This window comes from Mustela nivalis (genome assembly GCF_964662115.1).
Source record: "Mustela nivalis genome assembly, chromosome: 13".
NCBI lineage: Eukaryota > Metazoa > Chordata > Mammalia > Carnivora > Mustelidae > Mustela > Mustela nivalis.
The window spans coordinates 26,062,458-26,088,960 of record NC_139032.1 but is presented as its reverse complement, the minus strand read 5'-3'; positions in this window follow the sequence as shown (position 1 = coordinate 26,088,960).

Here is a 26,503-nt window from a genome sequence, read left to right as displayed (position 1 = left end):
AGTAAATTGGGAAACAGACACATGATGAAGCACTTTGTGATGATGGAAAATAAAGAGGTGAAACCAGATCTACTGACATGCAAAAATGTCCACAATGTAGTAAGTGAAAGCATCAAGGTAAACAGGATTTGTATAGGCTGTCCCATTTTCCTCCAAACTTTCATCTAGTATGTGTATTTGTATATGCCTATAAATGCATACAGTCCAAGAGGATAAACAGTGAAATTTTCAAAGCTCTGCTCTCTTGGTGGTAGATTACAGGGAATTTTTCCTTTCTTCTTTACGTTTTTCTGATTATCCCTCTTTCTATTTTTTTTTTTTTTAACAAATGAACATTTTTTACTTTAGGGTTAGAAAAAAATCACAAGGCAATTTATACTGAGGTCTATAAAAAGAAGAAAGCCTAGTTTATCTAGGCAAAGAAATTCTAGGTTTGGAAACTTCTGGGCTTTGTTACAGAATTGAATCTAACCCATGAATTTGAACATCTCTCAGGATATCTCGTGGTAACTCAAGAACTGTTTCCTCTTCTCATTTTCACTGGGCACCAACTCTGTGCAGATATCCAATAGATATCCTCTCATTCAGTTCCACTAACAATAACTGGGGCCACCATCAGCTTCTGTAAGAAGGCGTTCTGGGACCCCATGCAGGTAGGGAGAAAGCCCGGAGAAGCATCACCTTTAGTGTCCATCTCTGAAGGAGATACAAAATGCTTATCACGCCAGTGCTGAAACCAGACTTCCATTGCCGGGAATGGGTCTATGTCAGTTGCTCGGAACAGCGCCCGGCACTTTGGAAGTCTCTGCGTTGGTTAATTACGCTCCCCGGGGCTCACAGTCTCCCTGCTTCCAAATGTAAGGGATGCATCAGGGTTTCGCAATGACCACATTCACTTACTAGTTTGCAGTTACTGAAAAACCGATTCTGAAGGAGAAGTGCTCAAGTGTCCTGCTCCCTCATTCCTAGCTCTCCTCCTCTCAGCTATTTGTGGACGGTTAAATGACATATGGGGGACCCAGTGAACGGAGGCTCATGATCTGCTGAAATCAAAACCCAAATCCATCTCCACTTGCCTCCCCTGCCCCCCATGCAACACCCAACCTTTACTCTCTACTCTTGGCAACATGTAAAGAGGTAAACATATATTTACACCACCTGGCTTACCAGGTGGACAGAGATGAAAATGAACGTGCCCAGTGATACACGCTTCTAGAATGTATACGGCCCTGTGCTTGTTTTTGTTCTTCGTGGCACTTTAATGTTTTCTCTGGCAGAAGGCGTATTTGTGGAATTGCCAAAGATATTTGCCATGCAAAAAGATGATAAGAAGTGAATCTGCAAAAGGGGCCAAATTTTCTTTTAAAGACGAAAGCAGCCCCATACATGCTGCCGGAATTTCTGAGAAACTTGGGACCTGTGAGGCAAACATACGCTCAGCCTTCATGCCCCGCTGTCCCTTTATCTTCACCAGAGGACATCTTCGGGCTCCCCTCAGGATCCCATTTCAGAAACACTGACCTAAGTCTTTTGCATGTTGTGGCTTAGGCTGCAAAGGAGATTTTGCTTCATGTGTCATGTTTTTAAAGAATTAGTGCAAGTTAATCATTACTGCCGGGACACGTTTCCAGTTTGCCTCAATTATGCTGACACTTAATAGTGTTTATGGACACTTGTTCCATCATATAGTGGCCATGGCTTCCGAAATAAAAATCAGGGCATGTGATTTAACCGTCACGGGTATATTTATGAGGGCTGAATAGTTAGCAAAACAGAAAATCCAGGCCATATGCACACCATTAACTGTATATAAGGAATGATGCATATGAATAATGTAAGCATACGTGGGATGGCTTGCGTCTTCCAGCGGGCCCGTGCACACGAACAGGTTTTGAGGGGTCAGCTCATTGAAAAGTCACTGTGTTGATTCTGCTCTTTCCAATTGCTTATTTGATATTGACTCTCTTCATTAGCTCAGTTAATCCAAAAAAATGATGGATTATCCTGATATTTGCTCTTCTCTAAAATAAATATAAAATTATTTCATAAACCCTGTTAGTCTGCTAAGAAACTTACGAGAACCATTATGGAAATAATTGATTGGCTTACAAATCATGATGAGAAAAATACCGCATTAATTCACCGGTCACTGATGGATAAAATCATGACCTACAGACATATTTTGAAATTATGCATGTATTTTAATGGAAAATAAATGTCATGGCCTGTTTCTCTAAACAAAAATGCATGTTTGCAAAAGAGCCAGAGAGCCTGTCTAGATGTGACCTAGGGAACAACACCTAAAAGTATTTACACCACAGGGCTGTTCTGTGGGCTCAATGAGTTTATATTTGTAACGTGCTTAACACAGTGACTAGAACATGCTGAATGCTATGTAAATACAGTTTGCAGGGTTGGTTTTAAGATGGAATTGTTAACTTTTCTTTTTAAAAGTCTTTTGAAAAGCCTGTCAGAGGGTTTAGCTAATGTTTATTTTTGATATGAGGTCTTTTTTTACTTTTTCAATGTAAAATCTATAGATTCATCATCATGGATTAAAACTCATATCCTATTTGTACTTATTTACAGGCATTTTTTTTCCCACGCAACGGTGTGGCTGATGGCTTGTAACCAAATCTTTGCCTAAACACGATCCGCTGTTACCTCTTCTTCTGGCCAATATGACCCGTCAGGACATGACAAATATGCGTACACAGATATACCGTGTTCCCAAATGTGGTCTCTGAGCAAACACGGCAACCATATGAAACCTTGAATACATTATAATATGTTAAATAAGTTGAGTTAATTACAATACAAACAGGCTCTCCGCTGTATGAAATGAGTCACTGATGCTCCCAGATGGTCTGAATAAAGTCTGATGGAAACTAAGGGAAAGCAAGGTATGTCCTTAGATATTCAGGCTGCTGAGGGAAGGTATAGTCAGCTTGTTTTGTGCTGGGGGAGACCTGTCTGAACCTGTCTGATAAGCCAGCAGGGTGTGGCCTTCCAGAAAATTCTATTCCATGAAAGCCTGGGAATTTTGTGGGAAAGAATTCTTAAGAAAAGGACATTGAGACAAGCTTGAGCTGGTGGAAAAGCCTAGCATTGTTACAAAGATGTATCTCCAAAGGTGAACCCGTGTCTGAAATTGATGTGGGTGTGTGAGTGTGTGGGTGTGAAGAGCAAGTCAACAAAAGTAAACACTGCAAATGGACTCAACCCAGCTAAGACATGGAGACAGGAGACACACACAGAGCTTTGATACTCTCTACCAAATAAGACAGGAAGAAAGCTGGGTCTCCTTTCCCACCTTTCCACTGAATGCCATCCTACTGGCAAGTGTGAGGTGTCTATACCAGGAGGAGAAGTAGCTTCTGGCAGAAGCAGGGGAGGAACCAAGTGGCTGCTTGCAGTGTGGCGGGGCTGTGCAGTGAACAGACCCGCATAGAAGGGTCCAGAAGAAGTGGCTGTTTCTAGCAGCTCGAAACCACACGACCCGTGAGGACCCAAGGGACCCAACCAGAAGCATTATCAGGGCATGAAGATCCTGCCTCACCCAGAAAGGCAAGAGCCACAGAGGGGTTGAAGAGCAGACCTGAGTATGCAGAAGAAAGCAGCAGCCAATTTGGGCAGTTGAAATTATGGACTCAAGAAAGGAAAAAGGACGAAGAAAGTGAACATTCATTGAAAAGTTAACTAATACGCTGAACACACACTATAATCTGCTCACACAATTAAATACATACCTACAAAGATCTTATAGCAACAGATGTATTTTTGAACATAAACGGAATTTTCACAAAAATGAAATTTTCAGAGGGGTCACTTTTTTACTGAATTGGTTAAAGAATGAATAACATTCCACACCTGTATTTGTCCAGTGCATACCATGTATCAGATCTTCCTTGTGCTTGGGATGCAAAAGTGAACACATTCCAGTGAGTTTTGTGGGACAGCATCACGGATGTAACCGGCACACTGCTCTTCTGTCACCATCTCAAAATTCGTAATAAATTTTGAGTAAGAGCAGTCAGATAGTCAGAACTCTGCTCAGGTTCGTTCTAGAGCATTTCTTCCTTTCCCCTCCCTTCCTTCCTTCTTTCCTTCTTTTCTTTCTTCCTCTGATTTTATTTACTTATTTGACAGAGTTCCAACATGATGGGGATGGGGAAGGAGCAGAGGGAGAAAGAGAAGCAGACTGTGCTGAGCATGAAGCCCGACTGGGGGCTTCTTCCCAGAGCCCTGAGATCACCACCTGAGCCAAAATCAGGAGTCAGCTGCTCAGCTGAGCCAAGGCGGCGCCCCTAGAATATTTTTTAAGCAGCTTATGGAAGGGGCGGGTGGCTTGGTTTCTAGACCAAGAGTGGGAAAACTTTACTCTGTAAGGGCCATGCACTGTCTCAGGGGACCATCCCAGCCAGAAAACAGCCCGAGGGGCCAGGCTAAATGAAAGGGCAGGGCTGTGACCCCAGGCTACGCAGAGAAGCTCCAGACAGGTGGTCAACCGTGCCCTACGGTCTGGAATATTGACTCCCCATTGACTATGATATAGTCCCAGCCGGGATAAGGTTACATATCAACCTGTAGTCAGAATAAATGATAATCTGTCTGGTAGAGACCACAGTCTCATAACCTGTAGCTCATTGCCTTGTAGGATGTTCCCCAGTTTTGTATTAATCTTGCATAGTCCTGTGCCGGTGACCCCACCCACTACACGTGTGTGTGTGTGTGTGTGTGTGTAGTAGATACAAGTGTGGATATGCATGTAGATGGGAACATCAGCCCTGATCCCTGCCTTTGTATCTGCTTGGTCAGCCTGCTGGGGACTCTCATTAATTAGCTAGATCTTTTACATATGTAAAGGGAGGTACCTATTTTTATGGAAACAGTGTTTTTTACTTTTTAAATATTGGGGTGTTTTTTTTTTTAAGATTTTATTTATTTGACAGAGATCACAGGTAGGCAGAGAGGCAGGCGCGGGGGGGGGGGGGGGGGGGGGGGCGGAGCAGGCTCCCTGCTGAGCAGACAGCCCAATGCGGGGCTCCATCCCAGGACCCTGAGATCATGACCTGAAGGCAGATGCTTAACCCACTGAGACACCCAGGCGCCCCTAAATATTGTCCTCTATCAACAATCCAGAGGAGAGGCGTGGACGGATACAGAAGGAACGCAGCGCATTAATGCAACATTATGAACAGGAATTCTCCCAGCTTTCGCTGCGGCTCGCCTCAGTGAGCCTGAATGACTCCGCTCCAACACAGAAATATCACAAGCTGCCTTATTTTTTCCATGAAACCTGCTCCAGGAAAAAAGATCTGAAGAAGAATGGTTTCTTCCTTTTTTATACCAGTGTTCAGTGAGCATCATTAAATTACCACCATACCAGGGACCGTCATGTGAGGCGGGATCAGCGCCGTGGGCTCTCCCCATGGCTGCCCACTCCCTGCAAGACGTTCCTCCACCCTCTGCCCGCTGTCCTTCCCCTCCCAGCCTCCCTGCTCCAAACTAGGAACCTGGAAAGCAAGCTTGGTCTCCCAGCCCCTGCACTGAGCACCTCCTCGTTCTCCTGACTTGCCAGCCAGAGACCTTCCTCCTTATTTCCAGTAAAACGGAGCTAGAATTTTTCAAGGTAATAGTTTACTCTAAAATCAAAGGAAGGAAAACATTAAGGGAGATCACCCCTAGGGGATGCTGTCCCAAGTCCACCCCTGTGGCTGAGATACAAAGTTCCAGGAGTAAAGTAAGATCTCAGTGGGATCAATGGCTACTCAGGGTGGTTCTTCCAGGAGGTCTGTGGTGGCTCATTAGCATAAAAGCAGAATGCAGCTTGTGGACTCTAAACCTGAAACCCCGCGCTTAGATAAGGTAAGGATAACTACTAGGTTGCACACTGAAGGCAGAGCCTGGAAATAGAGTCCGGAAAGCTTCCTAAACTCCCTGTCCATTACTCTCCAGCCATTAGCCAACAAAAACACTCACTCACATTTGAATTCCTTCAAAAAAGAGAAACCCAAGAGTAAATGAATTAGAAGGAAAGAATCTAAACAGTTTGGGGCAGCCTGTTTGCTAATTGCTTACATTTTAAATTATCTTCATAGCTTTCTGACATGACTGTTTTTAACCAAAAAGCAAACAAAAATAAGTGAAAACAGAAAAGATTTTTTTTAAAGGGACAGAGGCATATATGTGTTTATGGGCAGAGTACCTCCTGCCCGGATCTGGGTGAATCAGGAAGTCGAGACCATTCCTCTCTTCCTGCAAATCCCCCTCTTCCAAAGCTGTCACACACATCACTTGAGCCGGTCAGCTCTTCGTTACTCGGTTCCAGATTTGTTACAACTCAGCTCACGTGCCCTACTTAAAACGGGCCTTGTCTGGATGTTTCTACAAGCTTAACTATAAGTGTTCTGAGCTGACAGCAGTCCAGAATTCAGGATCAGAGGCAAAAGACAGTTGAGAATGCAAAACTGCAGTGTCCTAGGAGGGAAAAGCTACAACAGTTTGTTAAAATACAATTCGTATTTGAAATCATTTCTTTAACTAAAAAAAAAATTATGACAAAATATATATTTTTAAATGTACATAGGGAATATTTATGTTACATATCATGTGCCTGCATAATATAAAATTCAGTCTCCTACAACACACTGTTTGTTTCTCATAATCTCAATTCTCTCCAGAGCTCTCACCAAAGAGCTAAAATGTGACACATATCCAGGTGCCTGGGAAGCGCAGTCGGTGAAGCATCTGCCTTCTGCTCAGTTCATGATCCCGGGGTCCCGTTCCACGTCAGGCTCCCTGTTTACTGGGGAGCCTACTTCTCCCTCTGCCTTACTTGTGGGCTCACTTGCTCTCTCTCTCTCTCTCTCTCTCTCTCAAAAATAAATAAAATCTTCAAGAAAAATGATTTAAAAAATAAAATGAAATAATTAAAATTTAAAAAAAATGTAACACATACCCTAACATCACCCTTGGCCAATGGTCATTTGTGTCCTACACTATGAGTTCCCTCGGCCAGTAAGCACATCCTCTCACTATCCAGAGTTTTAAGCACTATATCATATGTGTTGTTTACTTTCCTATATGTTCCTTACTTCCATTTATTTGTATTCTGGTAACTTCTATCCACTCTGGCTGGTAAATATTATACAAGTCACTCAAAATGTGAAAATGCAAATGTTATGGCAATTCAGGTAATCTTCAAGAAAATGGTCAAGAAAACTTAAAACAAAAACAAAAACAAAACAGGGTTCCAAGCTCCTTAAGGCTTTATCAAGATTTTTCTTATCTAGCTAAAATAAGTTTTAATTTTTATTATAAAAGCAAAGCCACAAAATCCTGTAAGCAGATTGCATTCCCAAATCAGATACTCTGAGTCCTGGATCAAAGTAGGAAAAGTTCTTCTGGCATGGGGACTGCAAAGAAAAGTAGCCGTGTGATTGCCAACTACAATTCTAATTTAAGAGGCTTTGCGAGTGTGAAATCACAGAATTTTCCCTTGATCAACTCAATCTGATTACCAAATCCTCACAATCCATGCTTGCTCTGTGATTGCAACCACACCACTGGTGCAGATGGTCCTGAGTAATATCTTTTTGGCATGATGTGTGCACCAGGCTTGCTCACTGAGTTAATCGATAATTGTGCTTTCTTAATTTTTTTAGTGTAATTAAGTGTGGATTTCGGAGCACGCTTTCACTTTATATACACGCACATGCTAGCAAACCACCCAACCTAAAGAAGTAAGTACTACTTTTCCCCTTGCTAATAGCTTATTGTGACTTAATGCACCAAACATAGTTTATACAGAAAAACATATATGCATTAAATTTTTATTAAAGATGCATTAGAAATGGGGTGCCCTGGTAGCTCAATCGGTTAAGCATCAGACTCTTGGTTTTGGGTCAGGTCATGATCACAAGGTCATGGGATCAAGCACTTCCCGGGGCTTCAGGCTGGGCATGGAGCCCACTTATGATTCTCTCTCTCCCCCTCCCTCGGACCCTCTCCCCCTCATTCAGTGCAAGCACAATTGCTCTCCCTCTGCCTCTCTTAAAAAAAAAAAAAAAAAGTCTTCAAGGAACTAGAAAATGAATAATACAAGCCCAAAACTTGCAGAAGAAAAGGTGATAAAGATTAGAGCAGAAATAAATGAAATAGAGAATTTAAAAAACTGAAGAAAATGATAAAACTAAGAATTGGTTTTTGAAAACACAAACAAAAACAACAAACCCTTACCTAAACTAAGGAAAAAAGAGAGAATATTTGAATAAATAAAATCCAAAGGGAAAGAGGAGATATTACAATTGATGCCACAGAAATAAAAAAGATCACAAGATTCTATTATGAACAACTGGGGACAAATTAGACAATTTAGAAGAGATGGAAAAATTCCTAGAAACATACAACCTACCAGAACTGAATCAGGAAGAAAGTGAAAGCCTGAACATACCCATAACAAATATGGAGATAGAAAGAGTAATCAGAAAACTCCCAACAAAGAAAAACCTAAAACCAAATGACTTCACAGGTGAATTCTTTCATACCTTTAAGAATCCATACCAATCCTTCTTAAATACTTCCAAAAAATAAGAGGGAACATTCCAAAACTCATTTTGTGAGTCCAGCATTACTCTGACAACAAAGTCACACAAAAACATCATGAGAAAAGAGAACTAGCTATAGGCCAATATCCCTGAGGAACAGAGATGCAAGAATCTTCAATAAAATATTAACAAACCGAATTCAATAGCACATGAAAAGGATCATGCCCTGTGACCAAGTGGGATTTATCCCAGGATACAAGGTTGGTTTGAGATGCAACTAAATCAATTAATATGATAAATAAAATAACAGAATGATAGAAAAAATTATATCATTTAAATATATTCAAAAAAGCATTAGACAAAATGCAACAACACCCCCTTTCATGATAACAACTTTCAACAAATAGGTATAAAAGGAACTTACCTCAACATAATAAAGGCCATATACACAAGCCTACAAATAACATCATGCTCAATGGTGGAAAAATGATAGCTTTTTATCTAAGATCTAGAAAGATCTGGAACAAAGAAAGGATGCCCTCTCCTTTTTTTTTTTTTTTAAGATTTCATTTATTTATTTGATCGAGAGAGACACAGCAAGAGAGGGAACACAAGCAGGGAAAGTGGGAGGGAGAGAGGGAGGCTTCTGGCTGAGAAGAGAGTCCCAAGCAGTGCTCAATCCCAGGACCCTGGGATCATGGCCTGAGCTGAAGGCAGATGTTTAATGACTGTGCCACCCAGGTGCCCCTCTTTTGCCACTTCTATTCAACATAGTACTGGAACTCCTAGCAAGAGCAATAGGATAAGAAAAGAAATAAGAGACATCCAAATGGGAAAAAAGTAAAACTATCTCTGTTTGCGTATGATATAATCTTGTATGAAAAAATCCTGAAGATTCTACTCCCCCTACCAAAAAAATCTGTTAGAAATAATAAACTATTTCAGGGGCACCTGGGTAGCTCAGTGGGTTAAAGCCTCTGCCTTCGGCTCAGGTCATGATCCCAGGGTCCTGGGATCGAGCCCCGCATCGGGCTCTCTGCTCAGCGGGTAGCCTGCTTCCTCCTCTCTCTCTGCCTGCTTCTCTGCCTACTTGTGATCTCTGTCTGTCAAATAAATAAATAAAATCTTAAAAAAAAAAGAAATAATAAACTATTTCAGTAAAGTTGAAGAATTGAAATGAACATATAAAAATCAACTGCATGGGGTGCCTGGGTGACACAGTTTGTTGGCATCCAGCTAGCTCTTGGTTTTGGCTCAGGTTGTGATCCCATGGTCCTAAGAGATCGAGCCCCCTGTCAGACTTCATGCTCCACACATAGTCTGCTTGGGATTCTCTCTTCCTCTCCCTCTGCCCCTCTTCCCCACCACATGCAAACACACTCTCTCTCTCTCTAAATAAATAAATAAATAAATCTTTTAAGAAAATTAGTTGCATTTCTATACACTAACAACAAACTAACTAAAAAGAAAATTAAGAAAACACTCACATTTACAATAAAACCAAAAAGAAAACTATAAAACACTGATTTAAAAAATTAAATAAATAGGAATCTATCTGTTCATGGATTGGAAGAATTGATATTGTTCAAATGGCCATACTATCCAAAATGACCTACAGATTCAATGCAACCCTTATCAAAATCCCAGACATTGTCTACAGAAATAGAAAGGACAATCCAAAAAGTCATTTGGAGCTACAAAATATCCCAACTATCTAAAGCAAATTTGAGCAAGCAAAGCAAAGCTGGAGGACATTTCCTGATTTCAAAATATGTTACAAATCTACAGTAATCAAAACAGTATGGTACTGGCATAAGAATAGACACCTATCAGTGGAACAAAATAGCCCATAAATAAACCCATTCTTGTACAGTAAAATTATCTTCAACGAGAGTGTCAAGAATAGAGAGGAGAGTCAAGATGGCAGAAGGGTAGCAGATTGAGATGACATCAGGTCGCAGGAGTTCAGCTAGATAGTTATCAAATGATTCCGAACACCAATAAACCCAACAGGAGATTGAAGAGAAGAAGAGCAGCAATTCTAGAAACAGAAAATCACCACTTTCTGAAAGGTTGGACGTTCAGAGAAGTGAATCTGAAGCAATGGGAAGATAGACTGCGGGGGGAGGGGCTGGGTCCCAGCAAGAGGTGGAGCAACAGAGCACAAAATTCAAACTTTGAAAAGTCTGTTCCACTGAGAGACACCGTTCCAGAGGCTAAGTGGGGTGGAGCTCTCGTGGGGACAGTGTTGTTTCAGGTCCTGCGGGGTCACAGAAGGATTGGGGCTGTCAGAGTGTGGCAGAGCTTGCAGGTGTCAGAGTGAGGAACCCAACTACAGAGATGGAACTGAGGAGTGAGCACTCAGCTTGGGCTTATCTTAAACTGTGATCTGCGGCACATTCAGGCCACTCTTTGAGCAGGAACTCTACAAGTGGCAGATCCAGGGAGACTCAACTTCCTTCTCCAGAGGCAGGAATCTGCTGGGTTTGGAGACTCAAATGGGGCCATGTGCCGGAGAGAGAAATGCTTGGTCACAGGCCGGGTGAGCTCGGAGCAGAGCCGGAGACCAGGGAGATGGGAGTGATTGAGCACTTTCCTCCAAGAGCACACTGAGCAGTGGGGACCCTGAGCTCTCTACTTCTCTGGGTTGGAAAATAGGAGGCCTCCATTTTCATTTCCATCCTCCAGAGCTCTACAGAAAGCAGTCAGGGAACAAAAGCTCTGAGACAAACCCAAACAGATTACTTAGCCCAGCCCCTGGCAAGTGCAATTCCACCTCAGGCAAAGACATTTGAGAATCACTACAATAGGCCCCTCTCCCAGAATATCAGCAAGAACATCCAGCCAAGACCAAACTCACTGATCAAGGAGAACAGTTGAATTCCAGAAGAAGGGAAAGCAAAACATGGAATTCATGGTTTTCTCCCCAAGATTCTGTAGGCTTGCAAAGTTAAAAAAAAAATTTAATTTTATTCTTTTCTTATTCTAATTTTTTAACTTTTCCTCTTTCTTCTTTCAACATTTTTTAATTAGTTTATCTTAACAATACTTTTTTTTTAATTTATTTATTTTCAGCATAACAGTATCATTATTTTTTCACCACACCCAGTGCTCCATGCAATCTGTGCCCTCTATAATACCCACCACCTGGTACCCCAACCTCCCACCCCCCCACCACTTCAAACCACTCAGATTGTTTTTCAGAGTCCATAGTCTCTCATGATTCACCTCCCCTTCCAATTTACCCCAACCCCCTTCTCTCTAACTCCCCATGACCTCCATGCTTTTTGTTATGCTCCACAAATAAGTGATACCATATGATAATTGACTCTCTCTGCTTGACTTATTTCACTCAGCATAATCTCTTCCAGTCCCGTCCATGTTGCTACAAAAGTTGGGTATTCATCCTTTCTGATGGAGGCATAATACTCCATAGTGTATATGGACCACATCTTCCTTATCCATTCATCCGTTGAAGGGCATCTTGGTTCTTTCCACAGTTGGCGACCGTGGCCATTGCTGCTATAAACATTGGGGTACAGATGGCCCTTCTTTTCACGACATCTGTATCTTTGGGGTAAATGCCCAGGAGTGCAATGGCAGGGTCATAGGGAAGTTCTATTTTTAATTTCTTGAGGAATCTCCACACTGTTCTCCAAAGAGGCTGCACCAACTTGCATTCCCACCAACAGTGTAAGAGGGTTCCCCTTTCTCCACATCCCCTCCAACACATGTTGTTTCTTTTCTTGCTAATTTTGGTTATTCTAACTGGTGTAAGGTGATATATCAATGTAGTTTTAATTTGAATCTCCCTGATGGCTAGTGATAATGAACATTTTTTCATGTGTCTGATAGCCATTTGTATGTCTTTAGTGGAGAAGTGTCTGTCCATATCTTCTGCCCATTTTTTGATATGATTGTCTGTTTTGTGTGTGTTGAGTTTGAGGAGTTCATTATAGATCCTGGATATCAACCTTTTGTCTGTACTGTCATTTGCAAATATCTTCTCCCATTCTGTGGGTTGCCTCTTTGTTTTCTTGACTGTTTCCTTTACTGTGCAGAAGCTTTTGATTTTGATGAAGTCCCAAAAGTTCATCTTCGCTTTTGTTTCCTTTGCCTTTGGAGACATATCTTGAAAGAAGTTTCTGTGGCTAATACCGAAGAGATTACTGCCTATGTTCTCCTCTAGGATTCTGATGGATTCCTGTCTCACATTGAGGTCTTTTATCCATTTTGAGTTTATTTTTGTGTACGGTGTAAGAGAATGGTCGAGTTTCATTCTTCTACATATAACTGCCCAGTTTTTCCAGCACCATTTATTGAAGAGACTGTCTTTTTTCCACTGTATTTTTTTCCTGTTTTGTCAAAGATTAATTGACCATAGAGTGTAGGGTCCATATCTGGGCTCTCTACTCTGTTCCAATGGTCTATGTGTCTGTTTTTATGCCAGTACCATGCTGTCTTAACAATACCTTTATAAAGAATAAAAATTTTTTAAACCTTCATGAGTATAGTCATATTTTATCCTTCATTGTATCTAACTTTATTTTTTGTATACATATACAGTTTTTTTCTTCTAAAATATTTTGGGATAAAATTTCTTCTAATAGGTCAAAATATACCCTAAATCTAGCACAGGGCTTTGTTCTAGTCTCCACCCTGAGCAATTTCTCTCCACTTGTTTTTTCTTTCTTTTTTCAACGAACTTATCTTATCAATTCATTACTTAAAACGTTTTTAAATTTTCATTTTTACAGTCATATTCCATCCCTTCATCATGTTTACTCTTATTTTTTTTTGTGTGTGTGTGTGTATATGTTTTTCTTTCATTAGAATTTTGGGAGGTAGTTTCTTCTAAGAGATGAAAATACACCCAAAGTCAAGTCAAGTGGGTGGCTCTCCTCTATTCACCAATCATATATATATATAATTTTTTTTCATTTATTTTTACCCCCTTTGTTCCCCCCCCTATTTGGGGTCTCTTCTGATTTGGTTAGTGTACATTTTTCTGGGGTCTTTGATGCCCTTTTAGTGTTTTATTCTCTCCTTCATATATGCTTATCTGGATAAAATGACAAGGCTGAAAAACTCACCACAAAAAATAATAATAATAAAAATAAAATAAAAAATAACAAGAGGCAGTACTGAAGGCTAGGAACCTAATCTATAGGTAATATGTCAGATTTAGAGTTCAGAATGATGATTTTCAAGGTGGTAGCTGGGCTTAAAAAAGGCATGGAAGATATTAGAGAAACCCTGTCTGGAGAAGTAAAAGCCCTTTCTGGAGAAATAAAAGAACTAAAATCTACAAGTTGAAATTTAAAAAGCTATTACTGAGGTGCAATAAAAAATGGAGGCTCTTACTGCTAGGATAAATGAGGCAGAAGAGAGAATGAATGATATAGAAGAACAAATAATGGAAAATAAAGAAGCTGAGAAAAAGAGATATAGACAACTACTGGACAACAAGGGGAGAATTCAAGAGATAAGTGATACCATAAGATGAAACAATATTAAAATAATTGGGATCCCAGAAGAAGAAGAAAGAGGGGCACAAGCTATATGGGAGCAAATTATAGCAGAGAATTTCCTAATTTAGTGAATGGAAAAAGCACCAAAATCCAGGAGGCACAGAGAACTTCCCCTTAAAATCAATCAAAATAGGTCCAGATTCCATAGAGTAATAGTAATACTTACAAGTCTCAGTACAAAGAGAAAATCCTAAGAGCAGTTCGAGAGAAGAGGTCTGTAATATACAATGATAGAAATATTAGATTGACAATAGACCTATCCACCGAGACCTGGCAAGCCAGAAAGGACTGGCATGATATATTCAGAGCACTGAATGAGGAAATATGGAGAATAACATATATACTAATAGCAAAAAATACTATATCCAGCTAGGCTGTCACTGAAAATAGAAGGAGAGATAAAAAGCTTCCAGGACAAAGAAAAACTAAAAGAATTTACACACACCAAACCAGCCCTACAGTAAATATTGAAATGGGTCCTCGAATCAAAAAGAGAGCCTAAAAGTAACAAACCAGAAAGGAAGAGACAAAATATAGTAACTGTCATGCAATATGCAATATGATGGCACTAAATTTATATCTTTCAATATTTACCCAGAATGTAAATGGACTAAATATCCCAATCAAAAGAAAAGAGTATCAGAATGGATAAAGAAAACAAGACCCATCTATATGCTATCTACAGGAAACTCATTTTAGACCCAAAGACACCTCCATTTTTAAAGTGAGGGAATGGAAAACAATTTACCATGCTAATGGACTACAAAAGAAAGCCAAGGTGGCAATCCTTATATCAGATAAATTAAACTGTAAGCCAAAGACTATAACAAGAGATGAGAAAGGACACTATATCATATTCAAAGGGTCTGTCCAACAAGAAGACCTAACAATTTTAAATATCTATGCCCCTAGCATGGGAGCAGACAACTATATAAACCAATTAATAACTAAATCAAAGAAACACATCAACCATAATACAATAATAGTAGGGGACTTTAACACTGCACTCACTGAAATGAACAGATCATCCAAGCAAAAGATCAATAAGGAAATAAAGGCCTTAAATGACACATTGAACCAGATGAAATCACAGATATATTCAGAACATTCTATCCCAAAGCAACAGAATACACATTCTTCTCTAATGCACATGGAACATTCTCCAGAATATATCACATCCTGGGTCACAAATCAGGTCTCAGCTGGTACCAAAAGATTGGGATCATTCCCTGCATACTTTCAGACCACAATGCTCTGAAGCTAGAACTCAGTCCCAAGAGGGAAGTTGGAAAGAACTCAGATACATGGAGACAAAAGATCACCCTACTAAAGAATGAATTTCTCAACCAGGAAATTAAAGAAGAATTGAAAAAATTCATGGAAACAAATGAAAATGAAAACACAACTGTTCAAAATGTGTGGGACTCAGCTAAGGCAGTCCTGAGAGGAAAGGATATAACAATACAAGACTTCCTCAAGAAACAAGAAAGGTCTCAAGTACACAACCTAACCCTACACCTAAAGGGGGCTGGAGAAAGAACAGCAAAGAAAGCCTAAACCCAGAAGGAGAAGAGAAATAATAAAGATAAGAGCAGAAATCAATGAAATAGAAAACAAAACAGTAGAACAAATCAACTAAAACTAGGAGCTGGTTCTTTGAAAGAATTAATAAGGTTGATAAACCCCTGTCCAGACTCATCAAAAAGAAAAGAGAAAAGAACCAAATTAATAAAATCACGAATGAAAGAGGAGAGATCACAACCAACAACAAAGAAATACAAACGATTATAAGAATATATTATAAGCAACTATACACCAGCAAATTTTTACAATCTGGAAGAAATGGATGCATTCCTAGAGATGTCTCAACTACCAAAACTGAACCAGGAAGAAATAGAAAACCTGAACAGACCCATAACCAGTAAGGAGATTGAAGCAGTCATCAAAAATCTCCCAACAAACAAGAGCCCAGGACCAGAGGGCTTCCCAGGAGAATTCTACCAACATTTAAAGAAGAATTAATACCTATTCTCCTGAAACTGTTGCAAAAAAATAGAAATGGAAGGAAAACATTCAAACTCATCTTATGAGACCAGCATTACCTTAATCCCAAAACCAGATCCCAAAACCAAAGACCCCATCAAAAAAGAGAATTACAGACCAATATCCTTGATTAACATGGATGCAAAAATTCTCACCAAAATACTAGCCAATAGGATCCAACAGTACATTAAAAGGAATATTCACAACACCAGGTGGGATTAATTCCAGGGCTGCAAGGTTGGTTCAACATCCAAAAATCAATCACTGTGATAAAATACATTAATAAAAGAAAGAACAAGAACCATATGATACTCTCAATAGATGCCGAAAAAGCATTTGATAAAGTACAGCATCCTTTCTTGATCAAACTCTTCACAGTGTGGGAATAAAGGGTACATACCTCAATATCATCAAAGCCATCAATGAGAAACCCACAGCAAATATCATTCTTAATGGGGAAAAAATGAGAGCTTTTCCCCTGTCAGAAACACAATAGGGATGTCCATTATCACCACTGCTATTCAACATAGTACTAGTACTATGAAGTCCTAGTCTCAGCAAACAGACAACAAAAAGAAATTAAAGACATCCAAATCAGCAAAGAAGTCAAACGCTCACTCTTTGTAAATGATATGATACTTTATGTGGATAACCCAAGAGACTCCACTCCAAATCTTCTAGAATTCATACAGGAATTCAGTAAAGTGTTCAGGATATAAAATGAATGCACAGAAATCAGTTGCATTTCTATACATTGACAAGAAGACAGAAGAAAGAGAAATTAAGGAGTCAATCCCATTTACAATTGCACCCAAAACCATAAGATATGTAGGAATAAACCTAACCAAAGAGGCAAAGAATCTATACTCCAAAAACTATAAAGTACTCATGAAAGAACTTGAGGAAGACACAAAGAAATGGAAAAATGTTCCATGCTCCTGGATTGGAAGAACAAATATCGTGAAAATGCCGATGCTACCTAAAGCAATCTGCATGTTTAATGCAATCCCTAACAAAATACCATCAATTTTTTTCAAAGAAATGGAACAAATAATCCTAAAATTTATATGGAGCCAGAAAAGACCTCGAATAGCCAGAGGAATGTTGAAAAAGAAAGTCAAAGTTGACGACATCACAATTCCAGACTTCAAGCTCTATTACAAAGCTGTCATCATCAAGACAGTATGGTACTGGCACAAAAACAGACACATTGATCTATGGATCAATGGAACAGAATAGAGAGCCCAGAAATAGACCCTCACCTCTATATTCAACTGATCTTTGACAAAGCAGGAAAGAATGTCCAATGGAAAAAAGACAGTCTCTTCAACAAATGGTGCTGGGAAAATTGAACAGCCACATGCAGAAAAATGGGGAGAGAGGAGTATGCAGAAGGTGGTTGGGTTATGGACATTGGGAAGGGTATGTGCTATGGTGACTGCTGTGGAGTGTGTAAGACTGATGATTCACAGACCTATATCCCTGGGGCAAATAATACATTATGCATTAATAAAAAAAACTTTTTAAAAAAGAGTGTCTAGAATACACAACAGGGAAAAGATAGCCTCTTCAATAAATAGTGTTGGGAAAACTAGATATCCGCATTTTTTTAAAAAATGATATTAGATTGTTATCTTACACTATACACCAAAATTAACTCAAAATGATTAAATACTAGGGGTATCTGGGTGGCTCAGTGGGTTAAGCCTCTGACTTTGGCTCTGGTCATGATCTCAGGGTCCTGGGATCGAGTCCCACATTGGGCTCTCTACTGAGTGGGGAGCCTGTTTCCCCTTCTCACTGTCTGCCTCTTTGCCTACTTGTGATCTCTCTCTGTCAAATAAATAAATAAAATCTTTTTAAAAATGATTAAATACTAAAACATAAGCTCTGAAATCTTAAAACTACTAGAAGAAAACACAGGCAAAAACCCTCTTGACATTGGTTTCAGCAATGATTTCTTGAGTATGACACCAAAAGTAGGGACAACAAAAGCAAAAATAAACAAGTGGACAACATCAAGCCAAAAAGCTTCTGTACAGCAAGGGAAATTATCAAAAGAGTGAAAAAAAAACCCTACAGAATGCCTGTTGTCAGCAGCAGACAGCAGAGGGTGGGACACGTCTTACCTATTGTTGAAACACCTACACATCCTCCCAGAGAGAATCTACTCAGTAACCGAGGAAAGGACACCTGGAGTAGGGTTAAGAGGATGGGATTTATAATTAGAGAGTCTGGGTTTGAATCTTGCCTTTGAGACTGAATTCCTTGACAGTTTCAATAAATGATTTTGTAGGAAGTGAAATACACTTTTTACCACCATGTCCTCTTGGAATGATATTCTGGTCTACCTGGCAAATCCTTTCCATTTGCCAGTGGCCCAGAGCTACTCTCCCTGCCTCTGTGACCCTTTCCTGGACTCCTCACAAAACCCTGTTCTCTAACCTGCTTATTGCCTGATGATTGACACTAATAATATCCATCTTAACAGAAGTGACTTTGCCCCCTAGCCACATAACAAGCCTTGGCCTGTGCCTTAAACAAGACAGCCTGCTGGGTAACAGTTCCCCAAGCTTAACTATTGAACAAGAAACACATAAGTGTGGGGTAGATTAGAAATAGGCCATATAGAAATAGAAATCTTGATTAAAATCAAATCTCAAATTCTAAGCCATTACCAGAGATATGTGTGCTGGATGGTATGTGGGCTTTTGGCAAGCAGCATCAAGCACTCACTTTGTCACAGATGCCTCTTATGTCCTGCATCACGTCGCCTCGGCCCATCTTTGACTTCATCCACAGTTTCAGTGAATAGTTCCGAGTGAGTTTGACAATGTCCCTCGAGAACATGCCTAAGGCTTTCTCTGATGTCCCGGCAGCCTCCTCAGCCAGCATGACAATGCAGCCTGAAAGTGAGGCTGATATTCCCAGACACAGGCCTCAAGCAAAAGGGAGGAGGGAGTAAGTGTCCCTGATCCCCGTAGCTCAGGAAGGCAATTCTGCGGGCTCTGGAAGGTGAATCAGGAGGAGGTCCTGGCAGAACCAGTGCCCTGTTGCTTTCACTTACGATTTTGCAGATACACTGCTTCTTGGGCTTTTTTTCCTTCCTGTCTCTCTACCCTCTCTCCCATGCTTGCTTCCTGGCATCTCCCCCTGTGGTAGGCATACATGGGTATGTCTGCGTCGTAACCCCAGGAACCTGTGACTGTGTTACTGAAACCTATGTATATGGCAGAAGAATATTGCAGATGTGATTTTAAGTTGAAGATCCCAGGTTAGCCAGAGAGGTCCAGGTAGTTACAAGGGTCCTTACAAGAAGGAGACAGGAGAGTGAGAGAAAGAGAGGGGACAATGAAAACAGAGATGTGAATGATGTGGCCACGAGCCAAGGAATGCAGGAAGCCTCTACAACTGGGAAAAGGAAAGAGCTGGATTCTTTCCTAGATTCTCCAGAAGGAATGCAGACTACTAACACCTTGATTTGAGCCCCATGTATTAGTTTCCTTTGCCTGCTGTAACAAAATTACAAACAAATTTAGTTTGTAAAATCTAGGTGACCTGAAACAACATAAACCCATTGTCTCACTATTCTCGAGGCTGCAAGTTCAAAATTAAAGTGTTGCGGGGGCCATGCTCTCTGACAGCTCTAGGGGAGAACTCTTCCTTGTTTCATCCAGCAGCTGGTGTTTGCCAGCAGTCCTTGACATTCCTTAGGTTTTACCTTCATCTTCCTAGTCATGTGGCCATCTGCTCCCTGTTTGTGATCACCTGGTCTTCTTTCTGTATTCTTTTTTTGTTCTGTATTCAAGTTCTTCTTTTTTATAAAGATAGTCTTTTTAATGATTAGGGTCCACCCGAATGACCCCATTTCAACTTGATTACCTCTGTAAAGACCCTATTTCCAAATAAGGTCGCATTCTAAAGTACTGGGGGTTAGGAGCTCAGCATATTTTTGGGGGGGAGGGCACAATTCAATCTATTATACTCCTATAAGGCTTCGTTCAGACTTCTGACCTTCAGAATTAAAAGACAAATTTGTGTTTTGTGAGCCCCTGAGTTTGCAGTAATTTGGTAGAACACCAACACGAAATGAATATACTTCCCAAACTCCATGCACTTGAACCCTTATCTCTGACTGACTCTGCTTTTGGGTGTCCCTGTATAGAAGGGTTGGGAGCCTGGAAACCACATTTCCTACAATTCTGTGCCCCAAACATTCTGGAAGCCACTTAAGTTCTGCCTCTGAGATGTATTTGCATGGATTTGAAAAATGGAAGACAGAAGCCTTATTCTTCTCCTCTGGCAGTGATGTCTTCCCCAGATGTGAGATTCTGCCACTGGCAAATGGAAAGGAAAGGATTTGCTGGGCAGACCAGAATATCATTCCAAGTAAGAGGACATCACTTATTGAAACTGGTTTATTGAAACTGTCAAGGAATTCAGTCTCAAAAAAGGCAAGATTCAAACCCAGACTCTCTAATTATAAATCCCATCCTCTTAACTCTACTCCAGGTGTCCTTTCCTCGGTTACTGAGAACATTCTCTCTGGGAGGATGTGTAGGTGTTTCAACAATAGGTCAGACGTGCCCCACCCTCTGCTGTCTGCTGCTGACAGCAGACAGAACAGGTTTCCAGCTGTATGAGGGGTCCACCATAAAGAAGGTAGACATAGGCTTCCAGTAACTAGGAGCAGAATATGGACCGGATGATAAGAAGAGCTAGATTTTTCTGGGGGCTCAATATTGTCAGGCATCATTCTCCCCCATCTCCCTCCTCGCTGGTGAATGAGCTCTCTGGGATGCCACTAGGCTGTTATTGCCACATTTTCCAGCAACATTGGGGAGAAAATGTCCCAAATGTCTGTGATAAACTAGCTGGCAGGAAAGGTTGTAAAACATCCAAAGGCTGAGCAAAAAGGTTGGGAGCTTCCGGACACACCCAGAAAAATAAGTAGCTTTGGATCTTGTTGGGTGGAATCAGGAGGAAAAGAAAGAGGGGGGGACCCACAACATCTGAGTGGAAAAATCTCCAAGGAGAGCTGTAAAATCTGGAGGAGGGAGAGAGAAAGAGAGAGAGACAAATGCTTTCTGGAATCTTCTGTCTCAGCAAGAGGGTGTGGCATGATGTACACCTCTCCTCCCTTTACAGTTGAGAAAACTAAACAAAATAAAGCAGAACAAAACACGAAAAGACTCCCCCAAACAAAAAAAAATACCTTGACTTAGAAAAATAATGCTCCTGGCTCATCCCAACCTTTGTCAATATCATAGTTGGGCAAAGAAACTGAATTTTAAAGAGATGTTTCAGAATCCATGCTTTTAAAGCTGTAGCTATACTCCAAATACTGGGAACTTCAGAAAAATCTATTTACATTCTACTCTACCTGTCGCTATGCTTGGCTGTCCTTAGAGAGTAAATGGAGCTGTGTGTGTGTGTGTGTGTGTGTGTGTGTGTGTGTGTGTGTTTGTGGGAGTCTTTAGGTGTTTTGTTCTGCTTTGTTTTGTTTCGGGTTTTGCTTTCTTTTGTCTCTCCTCCTTTTATTCTGAGAGTTGGATCATCTTCCCAGCTAGATCAGGACAGATATCAGGCCCTCATGCTCTCCATACTGCACCAGAGAACCCTGTTCTCCGGGATGGTGGGGAGGAAAAAAAGCAGGATTTTCAGTCTGACACTCAGGGTTAGAATCCTATCCCCATCATTTTAAGTTACATGACTTGTGCAAGCTACTCGGACTTTCTGTGCCTCAATTTCCTCAACTGTAAAGGGAGGAAAGGGGACCATAATGCCTCACATTGTGGCTGAGACAGTTCCATAAGGTAAAGTTATGTAGATAATATCTGATATATATTAATATTTATCAATACTGATATAGATTAATATATCATATATGTATTAATTATAATTAATTATATCATATATGTATTAATTAATATTTATCAATACTGATATAGATTAATATATCATATATATATCATAAGGCTTAGCACAAAGCAGACAGTCTAAATGTCAACTTCCTTCTTCCCCTCCTTATCCTCCAGCTCCCCAGCCCCCTCATACAGAGTCTGCAACACACTATTTGAAACTGCCTACTTCTGAAGAGCAAGGAACAATGGCTATTCTCTGGAAGAAGGAAAGCTCTGACCCTCCTGGACATACCGCCCAGAAAGGCCTCATGACATCATACACGTTAGTTAGAGCATAGTCACGGCTTTCTGTATTCATCATCGATACAAGTAACATTTCTTAAGACTTTGTGGCAAGAATTGTCCTAAAGGACCCTCTACCTAACTACTCATTTCATATAAGAACCCTATGAAAGATGCATTATTATCATTTACAGATGAGAAGTGAAGGCTCAAACGTCGTACAGCTGGAATCAGGTGGAAAGGTAATCTGATTCCAGAGCCCCCACCCCCAATGACCATGCTAAACCCCACATACCTACAATACTCTGGGAACCAGGGAAGATGTGTCTTTAGTTTACTTAAAAGAAGTGAACCTTGTGTCGAGTAGCTCGGGCCTGCTATACTTAGGTACTCCACATTCCTGCCACTGGTCACAAACACAGCAATGACCAACACAGATTATGGGGGTTAAAGTCAAGTCAAAGGGGAAATTTGTTAGCGTTAATGTGTCTTTGACTTTTGCCCAGAGAACCAAATAATGTGGTACACAAGCACATTGCCTGGGAATCAGAAAAACAAGTTAGAGAAGGAACAAAACAGCAGCTTGGAGCTTGCACACAGCCTTCTGGAACTAGACTAATAGTTATCTTAATACCAGTAGGGAAAGAACAGTTAAAATGAAAATAAAATAAAGAAAATCCAGTAGTGTCTAAGACCTTACAGTTGATTAGATAGTTGTTCTGGTCACTTAAAACTGCTACGTAAGGAACTATACCTAAACTCAATAGTTTAAGTGACAACCATTTTGTGGACACCATATGATTTTGTGGGTCAGGAATTAAGGCAGGATATGGCTGGGTGATTCTTCACTCCATGTTCCAGATTACTTGGTGGTATTCAGCTGCTGATGGACTGGTCTGGAGGCCTAGAAAACTGACTACACCTTTGAACTTGGGGTTTGTTATACGACTCATATTTTCTAGGATAATTTCTTCTTGACTTATGCTCTTTAATAAGGTTTATTCAGAAGATGTAGACATATCTCAGCTAACTTATGAGAACAGAGGAAGGGGTGCCTATGTGGCTCAGTTGGTTAAGCATCTGCCTTCAGCTCAGGTCATGATCTCGGGGTCCTGGGATCAGGCCCCCATTGGGGTCCCTGGTCAGCAGCAACTCTGCTTCTCCCTCTCATCTACCCCTCCCCCTACTTGCATTCTCTCTCATGTGTGTGTACTCTCTCTCAAATAGATAAATAAAATCCTAAAAAAAAAAAACAAAAAACAAAGAAATAAACAAAAAAAGAGGTCAGAGGAAAAAGACCTGACCTTGAAAGAGGAAGTATATTCGTTGGAGGCAGCAGGAGAAATTAGGAGGAGAGAAATGAATCTGGGGGGCAGCCAAAGTCTGCTGCCTGTCTGCCACCACCTCTGGGAAGTATCTTTCTGAGGCTTTTCTCCACAGAAACTTTGGCCCAGCTGGTGATGGTGGGAGATGGCTTGTTTGAGCAAGGGGTTGTCACCTATAACCTGTTGCACTTAATGGACATTCCCTCTTGATGGAATGTCTGTTCACGAACATTCTACTCGAGTGCCAGCAGCCTCCAAAGTCTGTCAGTCACACAGGCATGGAAATGGCCCTTGGCCAGCTTCCCTCTCCAAGTAACACTTAACATCGACAAGTAAAAAGGATGGCTGGTTTCATTTAGCGAGTTTCCAGAGTGCTTCTCTGGGAAAATGGGCAATGAGGTTGGAAAATTGTGAAGGCTACATAATTATTTTAAGGCCATCCACTTGGGATGTTGCTCTGCCATGAATTACAGACCTTTCAAGGACTAAGGATAGTACCAGGAAATGTAAAGACTCATGGAGGCTCTAACACACAGCCCAGGGAACAAGAACCTCTCTCTGAAGCGCCTTACTTGGGTCACTCTTGGCTCCCTATTCCCTCAGCACCTAGTGACCCCAGCGTCTACTGTGGGCTCTTACCTGTATTTGGCAGGAGTCATACAAATGCTCTCTTGCTAGTTGTTTCCACTGTTTTTGATGTGAACGCTATGGGAAATGGGAGATGGCCACACACTTTCTCCCTCTTCCTGCCACTGAAAGGTGGAGTCCAGTTCCCTGTCCCTTAAATCTGGGCTGACCTTGATGACTTGGTCTTATGATGACTGGATTTTCTTCTCTTTTCTTTTCATTTTAACTGTTTTTCACCACAGTTACCTTCATTCTTATCCAACAAATACCTTGCTGGATAAAGATAAAGCTAATTAAGGTTTGTGGAATAAGTGTATTTTCATCTGTCTCTTCCTGTTTTGTTAAACATCTAGGAAGAGTCCTCATTTTTATAATGAACAAATTCACTTCAGTTAGCAAAAAAAAAGAAATCTGATTTAATTTAATTTTCCTATATTATATTTTATATCTCTAATCTTTATTTTAGAGACAATCAGTATAAAATTTCATGGTTTTAAGATTTCCACTACCATCTTCAAAACAACTTCTTACCAAAAATAAATGTGACACTTATATACACTCTCCTATATTTACATTATTTGGGCCTACTTGCAAGCCAAACAGACAACTGTGATACAAAAAAGGTAGAAATTAGCAACTGAAGGACAGAAAGTGTGGGCAAAGTCGTGTACTATGGGGAACTAAATAAGATTTCCCCTGGGCCTCATATTTAGACCAATACTCAGCACACTGTAAGCACTCAATAAATGTTAGCTACTATTGGTATTAAAGACATAATAATTTTCAAACCCAGTTTTAGATTAGCAGGAGATAGTTAATGCTACTCTGCTGAGTTCAAAAATTCAGAGCCACAATGCCAAGAAATGTAATGTTTTTCTAAGCCTGTACCACCTCATCAGAAAATAGGTAACATTTCTGCTAGACTTTTTGAAACAGTATTATGAATATCCCCTTGTAAGCCCCAACTGGGAATTACTAATACAGACAGAGTCATTCATTTACAAATGAGGAAACCAAGTTCCAAAGAAGAGTTAGCACTTTGCCCCAGACTACAGTGCTGGACCCAGAGCCCACGACTCCTAACTTTCCATCGTGGACACTGTCCATTCATGTTGCCAATCTTAAAACAAACCAAAATGAATGTGTTGTTTAGGAAACAGAAAAAGGGACAAGGTAGGAGTGGGAAGGGAGGTTCCCCTGAACTCTGCTGTTTTGTGTCATAGATAATGGCAGAATATCAAAATTGACTTTATACTTGACATGTACAATGTACTAGATCAAAAGCTCAGGGTATATATTTTAGGAGCTTTAGGAACCTTCTGTAGGATTGCTTTCAGCTCTGCCCTCAGGCATCCAGAAAATACTTGAGGCCTGAGTCTCCTATGAACATGTAATGCAGCAAATGTAATTTATAAAATGTAAATATTACCTGGTATTTTATATGGGTCATATCTTTGTCCCCATAGGGACATAGCATAGCATAGCATCAATGTACTTCCATCCCCTAACTAGAGTGGTCTGCTCCTAAAGCATCAAGGTTTACAATCACGTTATTGTACATTCAAATGATCTATTCCCAAATATGCAGTGGAGGATTTCCCACCCTCCCTCCAGATCATTTCTCAAATAAGTAGTCCTTTTATTCTAGTCCTTACAAACTCTCTTAGATCGTGGAGGTACTCCTTCAGTTGCCTTATCTTTGGCAAAGCTGCATTAGCCTGAGATTTTTCAATAAATGATGGTTAAGCTGATTAGAAAAGTTGCCTCATGAAATTTGATTTTTTTAATTTATTATGTTAATCACCATACAGTACATCATTAGTTTTTGGTGTAGTGTTCCATGATTCATTGTTTGCATGTAACACCCAGCGCTCCAATCAATCTGTGCCCTCTTAAAAAGGGGGAAGGATGTATATTAGTCAGTATAGGGGAATCCATGCTGCAGTAACACTAATCCTAAAATCCGGATGCTTACATAAAAATGTACTTTCACTCACACAAATGCCACCATGGGCCTCAGGTGACATTTCAAGTGGTCCTTCCAGTGGTGACATCTCCTTAATCTTAAATCTTATGGCTCTGTCCTCCAGCACAAGGCTTTTTTAATTGCTAATACAGAGGAGAGAAAATTGGAATGCCATGCAGGGGTTTCTCTCCATCAGAAAAAAGTAACACATGTGTTTCCACTCATATTTAATTAACCAGAATTGCCGAGCTGCAAGGAGTTAGTAAGTGTGCTCAGGAAAAATGAATATGAAAAAAAATCTAGTAAATACAATGTA